The sequence below is a fragment of the Ictidomys tridecemlineatus genome, chromosome 1 (genome assembly GCF_052094955.1).
Source record: "Ictidomys tridecemlineatus isolate mIctTri1 chromosome 1, mIctTri1.hap1, whole genome shotgun sequence".
Taxonomy (NCBI): Eukaryota; Metazoa; Chordata; class Mammalia; order Rodentia; family Sciuridae; genus Ictidomys; species Ictidomys tridecemlineatus.
Window position 1 is genome coordinate 5,984,461 of NC_135477.1, and position 12,473 is coordinate 5,996,933.

At 46.9% G+C, this 12,473-nt stretch overlaps 1 long non-coding RNA gene across 1 annotated transcript; it reads left to right on the forward strand.

Moving 5' to 3' along the window:
• The first annotated feature begins 895 nt into the window (after positions 1–895).
• Positions 896–2,721, forward strand: LOC144366168 (uncharacterized). Its single transcript, XR_013425075.1, has 2 exons — positions 896–1,517; positions 1,809–2,721. It is a non-coding gene; the product is annotated as an uncharacterized LOC144366168 (long non-coding RNA).
• Positions 2,722–12,473: the final 9,752 nt, after the last annotated feature.

Below are 12,473 nucleotides of genomic sequence, written 5' to 3' on the forward strand. Positions count from 1 at the left end.
GAGGTGCCAGACGTGGGCGAGATTGCTATCTAGACTATCTGGCTCGTCTCCTGGAAACTGCTTTTTGCTCGTGTTTATTCTCCCAATGCCAAGGTCACCCTGGACCTCTCTGCAGTCGGGCTCCTTGGTTTGCTGTTCTTGCCTTTGTGCCCCGTCCTTATCTTTCTGTGCACAAAGGCGGCTTGCTCTCAGATCTCTGAGCTTGCCTTTGGAGGGACAGTCACTTTTCCTGGAATCCTCGGCCTCTGAGCCTCCTCTCACAAAGCCCTCTGTGCATCCATTTCCTCACGTTCCCTGGACAAGTTCATGTGGTTTGTATGGCTTCAGCTGTTGCGTTGATGCCTTTTTTTTAACTGCAGAACTGTATTTGGTCATCTCGAGGAAAAGCTCACAAGAATAATCTGGACGGGGGCCTGGCAGACCTTGGGAGCCCAGATAGTCTCCTCTGACTGGCTACCAGCCAGCTGGGCAAGCAGTGACCTGTCCGTCTCCTCCTCTAGCCCTACTGATCTCTTCTGCAGAACTCAGGGCAGAATCAAGTTATTTGACCCCAAATAGCTTGGTAACCAGCTCACCCAGGGCCGAGTCACACCTGCTCCCACTCAGGGGAAGGAGAATCCTGCCAAAATTCACGTAGGCATCTGTGGGTCCTTTGCTATCATTGGGAGCTTCTTGGTCTATTTGATAGTGGACTGCAGGGAGGTCTTGGGAGGAGATCAAAAGATCCAACAGCCGAATGTGCTTTGCTTTCACGAATGCTGAGGTGAAGTGGCTTCTCTGAGCCTGTAACCATACACAGCTGGGAGAAGGGAACTGGTCTGCAACGTTTGCCCAGCTGAGGATCAAAAACTACTACTGCAGACAATTCTGACAGCAGAGACTTAGGAATTGATGATGCCTGGGGGCGGGGGAATCAATGTCTTAGAAAACCTTCTGGTGGTCCACATGTGTTAATCCTGCTGATTCCCTCACGTGTCCACTCCAAGGTGGGGATAAGGTGATTGCTGTCCTGTGTCCCCACGCCTCCAGAGTCAAAGCAAAGAGGCAACTCCGTATTTGTAGATTCAAGCGGCATAGACAGTCATTCAAAATAATTTACCTCCAATCCTTTCTTTAATGTGTTATTAAATCCCTGGGTACATATTTGCTGATACAACATTCACGGTGAGGCTGGGAGGAAGGCAAAGTGCTTTTCTCTCACACACAGAGCTGCTTCAGCCCTACCTATCAGACCTGCAGAGCCTCCCACCTCACTGTCTCCGAGGCTGACACAAGCTGTTTCTTCCATTGGCAATCGACCCATCTCAGGACGATTTCAAGCCAGCTTCAGATGATAGGTATTCCTAAAGCTGGGAACTAATGCAGAAGGACAAATTCCCCCAGCATCACTAGGCTACACCAACACGGGGCAGTGCCACAGATTATGTGTTGTGAAGACAGACAAACGACCAAGCAGCTCACGAGTGGATGCTCCACATCACCAACCATCAGAGAAATGCAAATCAAAACCACACAAGGTACCACCTCAAACACATCAGAATGACTACTAAGAGGAGGAGGAGGAGGAGGAGGGAGAGGAGGAAGAGGTAGAGGTGGAGGAGGAGGTGAAGAGGGCAGAGAAGGGGAGGGGAAGGAGGAGGAGGAGGGGAAGAAAATGCCCAAAATGTCAATGTTGATTTGCACACGCAGAAACCAGAGCCCTTGGGCACTATTGGCGGGAATGTAAAATCGGCACGGCGGTTCCTCAAAAGGTTAAAATCAGCATCATTGTATGATTCAGCAATTCCACTTTTTCCAACATATTTCAGATATATACCCAGAAGTTATTTGAAGACATCGGTACAGCCACTTCCAGAGCGGCACTAGCTACAATAGCCAAAAGGTAGAAGAAACCCAAGGTCCACCGACAGACAAATGAGTCCATATGTAGAATGGAAGACCATGTTCTCAAAAGGGAAGGAAAGTTTGATGCCTGTGATAGTGTGGGTGAACTTCAAGGCCTTTCTGCTAAATGAAGCAAGCTGCCACAGAAAGACCATCTCTGGATGATTCCACTTATGCCAGGTTCCTAAAGTCAGCACGTGCGTAGAGACAGAGAAGGAATGGTGGCTTCCAGATGGGCGGAGGGAGAGAGGGAGAACTGTGATCTGATGGGGTCAGAGTTTTAGTTTTGCAAGATGAAAAAGTTCTAGAGACTGATTGCACAAGAATATGAATATGCTTAACAGCACGGAAGTGAACATTTAAAGTGGTTAGGATGTAGCTCAGTGGCAGAGCGATCCTGGCACACACAAGGCCATGGGTTCCACCCCAGCACTGAAAAGTTAAGATGGCAAGTTTTATTACAATTCAAAAATTATTCATGGCTACCTTCCCAAAGCAGTTGTCATCAGCTGCCAGGCAGCGTTTTGGCCCCAGGTCTCAACACTGTGTTGACAACAACTATGTCTCCCGGATTCGTGTCTACTGGGGTCTGGTCAGGGTCCAACAAATAGATGTTCAGCCCATTTCTACTGGATGTTAAAGGAGAATCAGGAGAGAGAGGGAGGAAGGGAAGAAGGAATGAATAGAGAATCCACAAAAGATAAATTACAAATGGACAGTCACCAAATGAGAAAATGTTCAGCTTCACTAATAATCAAAGAAAAGCCCATTAAAGCAATAATGAGTTTCCATTTCTCACTATGAAACGAGTAAAGATTTTTATTATTATAATTTAAATACCTAATCCTGGCAAGGATTTGTTAGATGGATAACTTGAGAATTGGCACATTTCTGTAAGGAAGTGTGATAGCCCACATCAATAGCCCTATAAGAGTCCATGTCATTTGACCCAATAAGGATCAGTCTGGAGGATCAACAAAATACTTAGACAAAGATTTGGGAGCAAAGATGCATATTTCAGAGTTACTTATACAGGTCAAGACCAGGACTAAATATCTGGCAAAACAGAAGGCTTAGGAACAAGATGAAAAATTTGATTGAAGTATCATTGTTTAGTTAGCTTTTTCATCACTGTGACTACCAGAACAATTATAGGGGAGGAAGAGTTTATTTGGGGGCTCACAGTTTCAGAGGTGGTCTCAATCCATAGGCCGAATGCTCCATTCCTCGGGGCTCAAGGTGAGGCAGAACATCATGGCAGAAGTGTGCGGCTCAAATGATGATCAGAAAGCAGAGAGCAAGGTCTCTTCTTGCCAGACCCAGAATATATACCCCATAGCCACACACTCCTGTGAACCACTTCCTCCAGCCAAACCCCACCTGCCTGCAGTCACCACCCAGTTAATCCCATCAGGGATCAGTTCACAGATTAGGTTAAGGCTATGTCCCATCATTTCTCCCAATCTTGCATTGTCTCACATGTTAGACTTGGGGGACACCTTCCATCCAAGCGATAGCCATCATATTTTAGAAGGATATTTAATGATGTGAGAAATGTTTACAATGACATGAGCATGTAGGTTATTAGTATGGTAGGATTAGATCTGTACAAAAACAAAACAAAACAAAATGAACAAAAAAATTATAGAAAGCAGAGAAGAAATATAATACACCAAAATGTGAGCTGGGATTTCTGGATTCTGGGTTCTGGAGGTGGCAATGATGAATTTTCCGCTGATTTTCTGTAGCTTCTAAATTCTCAAAAGCCAGCATTTGATATTTTCATAACTAGAAAAAACATGATTTGAAAAAAGTGAAAAAATACATCATCATCTGAGCATCTGAAGATCTCAGAGAAGACAGAGAGGAGGGGTCCCTGACCTCGCCGAGCGTCGGCGCTGCCTGGGGCCTGGGATGGCACCAGGAGGGACTCCTGGAGGGTGGTGCCCTTGCTGGTCTCTGCCTCTGCTGGCCTTGGCGGGGGTGCCCGCTGCTGCTGTTCTTCCTGGCCTCACTGTCTCGAGTGCTCTGCTCCTGGGTGGGGCTTACAGGGTTTTAGGGCTGATTCTCCCTGTGACCTGTGCAGGTTCACCCCAGCAGTGGAGCAGAGACGCCAAGGTGAGTCCCTTTAACACCCTCACCCCCACAGGGTGCCAGTGAGCCTTTGCCTAAGTCCTCCCTTGGCTTGCGCCCCCTTCAGCAAACCTGGCCTTTCTCAGAGGAGACTGAGGATGAGAGGTGGCAGGACCTGCACTGCCTGGAGGGCCGCTGCAGCAGAAGCTGGGAGCCCTACCGTGTAGTGGGGTGCAAGGTGGTTGGCAGTCCTCCCCACTTTCCAGTGGGGAGGGGATCTGCAGAGGGACAGTGACTTTTTAAGACAGGGTGCCAGCTCAGGGGCAGCTCCTGACAGCCTGGGGGTGCACCGGCACACAGCACCCACAGCTGCCCGACTCAAGCTCTTGGTGGGGGTGGAGGGGAACACGACCCCTGCTTCCAGCTGGAGCACTGGACTCACTGTGCTGGTGCAAATGAGACCAGAGTGGGCTTGGGGAGGGGGAAGGCGGGGAGTGCTGGGGCTGCTTTTTACTAAATGAAGAGTACCTTTGGGTGCACATCCAGAGATCTTCTGGATAGCTTTTAAAAATTAAACTTAAAAAAATTACAACCTAAATGAAAACCACCTCTTATTTTGGTTATAGGTACTTTGTTTTCTGATTATAAAAGAACTATGTGTACAGAAAGTTTTAGCCAATGCAATAAACAAAAAAGTGAGTTATAACGGTAGAAGATGACCTCAGTTACTTTCAGATATTATATCTGCCTGCTTCTAAAACCCAAAGAATCATGGAGAAAGCTACTGTAGGTAAGAAGGGGACAACATAGCATTGAGCCTCAGCTGGCCCCTCCCTGACTGCACACTCATCATGAAAGACCTGACAGGACATCACTGTACAGCCATGAAACTACGTGTGTATGTGTGTGTGTGTGTGTGCGCATGCACGTGCGCACATACATGTTTCTGGCTAGATGCACTGACAGAGATAACTAGATTCAGGCGGGGGCTGGTAGAGAGAAACAGAAACCCTCAGTCACCCTGAGTGGTCACACCTGAGCAGATGCAGGAACCTGGCACTTCCATGCATGCTGGGGACACAAGATTGGAAACGAGAGAGAGCACTACCCTCGTGGGGCCTGTGTGCTACTGTAGGACACAACACCCATCCCAGAAAACACTGCCCTGTGCCAAGCGCTATGCAGGAGAGGGCCTGGTGCCCGAGCATCGCTGGAGACTCTGCCTGGCCCAGGAAATTAGGAAAGACACAAGTCGCCACTTGAGAGCTGAATATAGCTAAAAAGTGGATTAAACAGAAAAATGTGAAAAACAAGTCTGAAAGAAAATGTAGGGGAATAATTGAAGGATAGGACTTATTTAGCTATTAGCACCATACCAAAAAACCCCAACCAACCAACCAAACAAAACAAACCACTGCTAGATTTGACCCTGTCCACATTTGAAGTGTCTGCATTGAAAAATCACTACCAGCAAAAGTCAAAGGCAACGTACAAACCAGAAAAAACCATTCACATTCAACTCAAGCAAGAGTTGTAATTTTCAAATACAAAGAGCTGTATCTATCAATAAAAGACATACCTACCCAAACAAATGGACTTAGGATAGCTCACACGCACATTAAAATAAGTCAATATAAAAGGCCAAGAAACAGAAAAACGTTTGCCTTCAGTCGCAATCAAAGGCAAATGAATTCTAACAATAGTATGCCGTTATTATTTATTTATTTTGAAATTGACAGGGATTTAAGTGCCGAGGTATTAAAGTGTTGAAGGAGAGTAGCAGGAAACAGGTAGGAATATAAATTGGTATAAATTTTTCTGGAAGGTAATTTGGCAGTATCCATCAAATGCTTTAAAAATATGCCTACTTGGTAATTTCACCCAAAGAATTTGTCTTAAGGAAATCAATGCACTTGTGTGCAGAGAAGGAGAGAAGGATATTAACCTCAGCATTATTTACAAAAGAGGAAAACTGAAAACAACATAACTGTCTAACAAAATAAACAGTGACAGAATACCAGGCAACTATTAAAACTGACATCGTGGCAGAACACCTGACGATGTGGGACATATTCACAGCATGTGACTAAATGGGGAACAAAGCAAATAGAGAGACCAAAGACATGAACCACACCCCCGTGCCTGGAAGCCTGATTTGCCGCCCATGACCAGGGCCACTTTACGGAGCACCAGAGAAGGAATGGATAGTTCAGGACATGACACTGGGCTAGTTGATTATCCATATGGAAATAAACATTTCAGCACATCACAGACAAACATAAGTTCCAGAGGAATGACAACCTGTGAAGGGACAGCTAAAACTCTTAGCAGACAAGGTGGCACAAATCTGGATGACCTCGGAAAGAAGTCTTCTTCTTTTTTTTTTAATTAATGCTTTTATGTAATTGAAGGTACAACAATATATTTCATAAACAGGTATTTGTTAAGAGACAAAGAGAACCGACAAACCATAAAGCAAAATATTGGTAAATACTACAATGCTCAAACGTGTTTAAAAATCTGTACATTAGAATTCAGAGCCAAAAAATGCAAAGGCAGCTGCAGACCCGCAGAAATGAATTTAGTGCACATTTAAAAAAGTAGGGGGAATGATCTCTGAACATTTGAAGCAGTGCATCTTAAAATTTAATGTATACAGGAATCACCAGGAGGTTTTTGAAACACAGGTTTTGATTCAGCAGGTCTGGGTGGGGCCCAAGACTCTGCATTTTTTAACAAGGTCTCAGGTGCAATTGATCTGTTGGTCCATAGACGACACTTTGAACAGAAAGGCTATAAAGGATTCCTACAGATGAGTAAATATAAAGAATAAAAATCTCAGAGTAACTGCGCCAGAGGCTCTTGAGCAGGCAATTCTCAGAAGGAGAGAAACCAAAAGACCAATAAACATGTATTAGGATGGGGGAGCTGCTGCAATTCATAGACCCTGTCACAGAAATTTATTTCTTGCTTATATAAACAGGGAACATGTTCTAGGCTGGTGAGAGGAGGCAAAGCTCTGCTGGACCTGGCATCACATGGTACCTGCACTTCCCTTCACGACGCCCATTCACTGGAACTCCATTTAGGGCCCCGGCTAACTTCAGGGGAGGCTGGGAGATGTAGTCAAATGGTGTCCCAGAAAAAGGCACCATGCTGGCTGACCAGCTAGCAGTCTCCGCCACATTTCTGAAGAGTTACTCAGCTCACTAGTAACCAAGGAAATGTGATTAAAACCATTTTTCACTGTCAGATTGGCAAAACAACACATCAGGGCCACCAGCTGCTCAGCTCTAGGAGATGGCATTCGCAGGGACTCTTCCCTCCCGCCCTCCCCACTCTCCTTTCTTTTCTTCAATTTTTTTTTATTCCACATTTGTGTTCCCTCTAACATTCCATTTCTTGACTACTGATGATATTGGTTTCTCGTCTGTCTTCCCTTTGGAACGTCCACAGGGTGGGATATTGCCCGTGATGTTAATGTGTCCCTAGTGTCCACAACAGTGCCCGGAGCTAGGAGGATCTGTGGAATGGAGAGGCTGACGTGGAGACGTTCGGGTGACATTCTCGCCTTCCGGTCACTGGACTCCAGCACCCAAGCAACCAAGCAGGGTTAGCCACGTCCAGCCTGTGGGGCTTCCCAGCAGAGGTCCCAGCTTCAGGGAGGGGAGACCAACTTCTCCACCATGTCCACCCCAGATTCCCAGTTGGGATACCTTCTGTGCTTGCTGTGTTCTGGTTGTTTAGTCTATAAAATCAGTTTTCAAGAAATTATTCATATTTAGTAAAATTTAGTACAGTTGATGAACTTGGACAAATGCACAGACCTGGTGAAATGACCACTGACAGAAACACAGACCTTTTTAACCACCCGCAGGGTCCCTCCTAAGGCACTAACTAGCCTTTGGGGTGTTTGGTTTCACAGCCAACAGAAGCCACACTCTTTTTATTGTGAAGGGTGTACTCAGCTCTTGTCTCTTTTCCTGCTCTGGAATCTCCTTTTTGTGAGCTCTTGCTAAACGTGTTTCCGGTGAAGACTCCGAGCTGACAGGGTCCCAGCTGTGTGATTTGTTCAACATGGCTGTTCCTAGCACCTAGTAGGTGCTCTTTAAATCATCGCTGCATGAACTGAGGAGTGTGGACAGCACCTGATGGGTCTGGAGATTGGATTTCTCATTCTGGCTTCAACCTTATATAGGAAAGTCATGTGACTTCTCAGCCTCAGGCAGGTCAGATATAAGGTGAATTATAGAGAAAAGACAGGGAGCTGGTTTAGATACCTCCCTCATTTACTAACCAGGAAATATTCATGCAGCACCTCTGTGCAGGGGAAATGAAGGAAGACAGGCTCATGGGGCTTCAAAGCCAGGTAAATTCAAAGACCGCACAGAATATTATGTGTGTTGCTAGATTATGGTGAATGCAGTATAAACCTGACCCTAAGCTCAGGTTCTATATGTTCTTTGCCACATGAAAAATCCCCATGTTTTCCTGAAGTCACTGCTCAGGAGAGAGGACCGTTCTTGTTTGCTGTCAAGGATAAAGATGTTCTGAGACTCACCACATTTATGATGGTAGCTGGCACAGGGAAGGCAGAAATAAGCAAAGCCACCAGGCTGCTCCCTTTATGACATCGGACTTTAAAACGACAAAATAAACCTTTCAGATAAACCTATCAGCCTCCCAAATATGGTCCAGAATTCAACCTGAGGATGCTCGCTCGAGAACGCTGGAAATTAGAAATGCTTCAGACTTACCCTTCAGTGACTTTATGATTTGGAAGGAAGCGCACTGCTTTATAAATATTTCCTATTATGGAACTTTTGGTAAGCTCCTAAAGTAATTTCAGATCTCAGCTAGGTTTGTTCTCCCTGCTGCCCAATACAATATCTTCCAGGGCTGCGGCACTGAGTGATCCAGAGAAAAGGGAAATTAAGACAATTTCCCAGCATTCTGTAAGCATTTGCATGTGAATGCAGGCTGTCCTGCTGTTTGATAAATCTGATATGTAAGAAAACCACAAGAATCAAAGTTCACATCCAGTTGGGCGTTTTATATGTATGTTGTGAAGGTTGCTACAAAAAATGTGATAATATCCTTGCAAGTATATGACTAATGAGAATACGTATAGCACATCTGAGACAGCTCAAATGTGTAATTATTGTGAGGATTTCACAGACACATAAATATAATGATCTTCAGCTAAGTAAATTGCTAGCTACCAATGAAATAAATAGGGTCCCTTCAGAATTTGAAATAATTTGGAATGGTAGGTGGTGGGAAATGATTCACCTTAGCTGTTATCTCTGGAACAGTAATATAGGAATATATCTGCCAACTCTGGTGCATTTACATTGTTCTTCATATCCTGTAGAGTTTGTCAGAAGAGCTCTGGTCCCTGCTGGCTCCCAACCCCTTATTTTGATAAGCCGCAGCACAGCATGGCTCAACCCTGGGCAGGCGCAGCTAATATTGTTTACCGCAGTAGGCATCCAGCCATAATACTTTTCCAAGAAACACTGATGTGTTTAAAGGTCAGGTTGATACTGATTTGACGGAATAACACAAATTCATCTTTCTAGGAGTAAAATGGTGTACATGACTTGGTTTAAAGGTTAAACTGTTTTTGGTGCACTGGATAGGTCAAAGATATAAGGCTTTAATACACAAAGCATAATTACCTGTTTGGACAGGCAGGAAGATGTGGTCTAGGGTTTGGATTTTTGCAGTCATGTTTGAAAACTTAGGACTCTATTGACATCTCGTCTTTCTTGAATATATTTCACTGAAGGAAAAAAATAATCCTACCAAGGTGTTCAGTTAGAAGGACTTTCCCTTTCCTACTAACATGACTGTCAGTACTTTAGGAATTGATTTTTAGAACGTTGATACAATCTAAGAATGTTCCCACAGGGCTAGTAAATCCCCAATACAAAAAGTACATAGTAGGTACTAAATAAAAGCTTTGTAGATGAATAAATTGAATGCTTTTTGAAAATTCAAACAGCTGTTTTTTTGTTTTGTTCATGGTGCTGGAGATTGAATCTGGCACCTTATGCATGCAAGGCAAGTACTCTATCAGCTGAGCTATATTCCCAGCCCAAAAGCTGTTTTTGATAAATAAGCAGAACTGTGGAGAGATTCTCTGCCACTGGAATCTAAAAGTAGACAAGTTTTGGACTCTGGGTTTCCTTCATTCCTTCCATCATTTATTTATACTTTTTTTTTTCATTCAACAAAAAAATGTATTAAGCACTTACCATGTGACTGCACCATGCTGGGTATTGAGATTAACTGGGAAGATGTGGTCCTAACCTTATAGACTTCACAGTCTGGCAAGACAAATAAAGTGAGGGAGGACATAAGAGGGGTGGGAGATGGGGGACTTGGGCACCACTGCCCTATCCCAGCAGGAGCAAGCACATGGCCAGCCCTCCAGCATCCTCCTCTTTCCTCCCATACCGAGTTCTTTCTCCCTGCTTTTGCCAATTTGGAGTGGTGGTGGTGGTGGGAGACACAATATCTTTATTTTATTTGTTTACTTTAAATATATATATATATATGGTGCCGGGGATGGTACCCAGTGCCTCACGCACGCTAAGCAAGCTCTGCCGGAGCCACGACCCCCGCCCATGAGCCACAACCCCCGCCTGCTTTTGCCAAATTCTATCACACTCTGTTTTATAGGAAACATCTTTTTCCGGAGGCGTCCTTCCCACTTACCTACACTGGCACACCGATCCTCCTCCAACGCTTCTCACCAGGTCTTTTCAGAGGATCCCTGGTGCCGGTCCCCTGGAGAGGCCTGGACTGAACTAGAGACTAAGGCTCAAATTTTCATCCTGCAGCGGCAGAGTCAAATGCCCTGTAACTGAGCGGCCCTCTGTGCCCACCCAGGCCTCCCTTTTACCTGGACTGTAGCGCTTTGTCAGAGGGTCCTCTTGGGGGTCCTGCTCTCAGTCGTTGTGAGAGCAGCACAGGCTTGTGGGGTCGGGGTGTTGGGCTGTGGAGAACCATGGAGACTGTTCCTACTGAGGTCCAAGGCAGCGGAGTCCAGGTGCACCGACCCACTCCCACTGCACTGTGGCTGTGTGGCCCTCCCAAACTTCGGGGTCAGTCAGAACGACAGTGGTGCACACTGCAGTTTGTTAATCGGCAAATTTTGGGGCCTCGTTACAGAAGAATATTGGGTGGCCATGGGGGGAGCGGCGACAGGGCCGAAGGTGCAGCCGAGGGCGACAGCCAGGGGCGCAGAGAGGGGCGCGGAGCGCGAGGGCAGCCCAGGGCTTCCTCCTGACCCTTCTCCCCTTCTCTGGCGCAGGGAAGGGCGCGTCTTCCCGGAGGGGTCCGTGGGAGTCCCAGGGTCCTAGGGGAACCATCTCCTCGGCTAGTTTCTCGCTGGGCGGGGGGAGGGGTGGACATTTTATTCAAGTCTTGGTCGTAGCAGCGCGACTCTTGGGACGGTGGCCTGCCCCAGGGGGAATCGCTCCTGGAAAACGGCCGCCGCTCCCGCCCCTCCAGCTCGCGGGTGCGGGCGCTGGGTGGGCCTGTGGGCGGCACCGCAGGGGGCGCCTTCGGGGCAGGGACCTGAGGCCAGCAGCGCGCGCCCCCGCGGGATGCTCCGCGCGGGCGCGCTCCCGGGACTAGCCTCTCGGGGATTCGCCCGTATTCGGTGGCAAGGACAAGATGTAATTCTTTCCAAATGGAGCGAAATTTCCAGAGTATGGGAATATAATCAAGAATTTAAAAATACACAAAAAACCTGCCAGGAGAGTTTGGGGGTGTTTCTTCTTCCGTTTCCCTGCTGCTGACTTCTGGGGCGCTCAGGGCCGGGTTGTTGAATGAATGATCCAAACGCGAGGCCGAGAACCCTGGGGCTCTGCTGGGAAGCACCCGGAGGGTTTCAGGGTTTCGGTTGTGAGGAAGGGTGGGGAGCTTCCTGCGAGCAGAGGGAGTGATGGACAGCCTCCCTGGGGCTGGTGCAGGGGCACGCACCTGGCACCTGCTGTACCAGCTGCTGGGGCGCTGAGGCAGGAGGACCACTTGAGCCTGTGAGGTGAGATTGGCCTGGGCAAAACAGAACAAAACCCTCCCTCTCTGGCTTGAGCACAGAGCGGTGAGGGATATGTTAGAAGCTGGGAGTTTATTTAATAGATGAAGAGGGTTTCCCCTCCTGTATTTTAAGCAAAGAATGACAAATTTCACGGCAAAAGAGCACCCTGTTTATTTCTAGGTGGACCTGCTAGGACACAGGCACTGGAATAACCCACATCCCAATAGGAAATGGGAGGTGTCTCTGCCCCTGTTACAGCTGAGCTCTCTCTGTCCACCCCAGGACTGCCCTGCTTTTTCTTTTTTGTTAGATCAGGAAGCTGAGGCTCAGACAGGGGCAGCGACTTGCCCAGCGCGGAGACGGAACACTTGGGTAGGCCTTCCTGGCACCAGCTTGCAGCTTCCGTGGGTCTTGCTAGGAGTCTGGTTACCTCCCTGCTGGGGGCAAGGGCATGGTGCTTGTC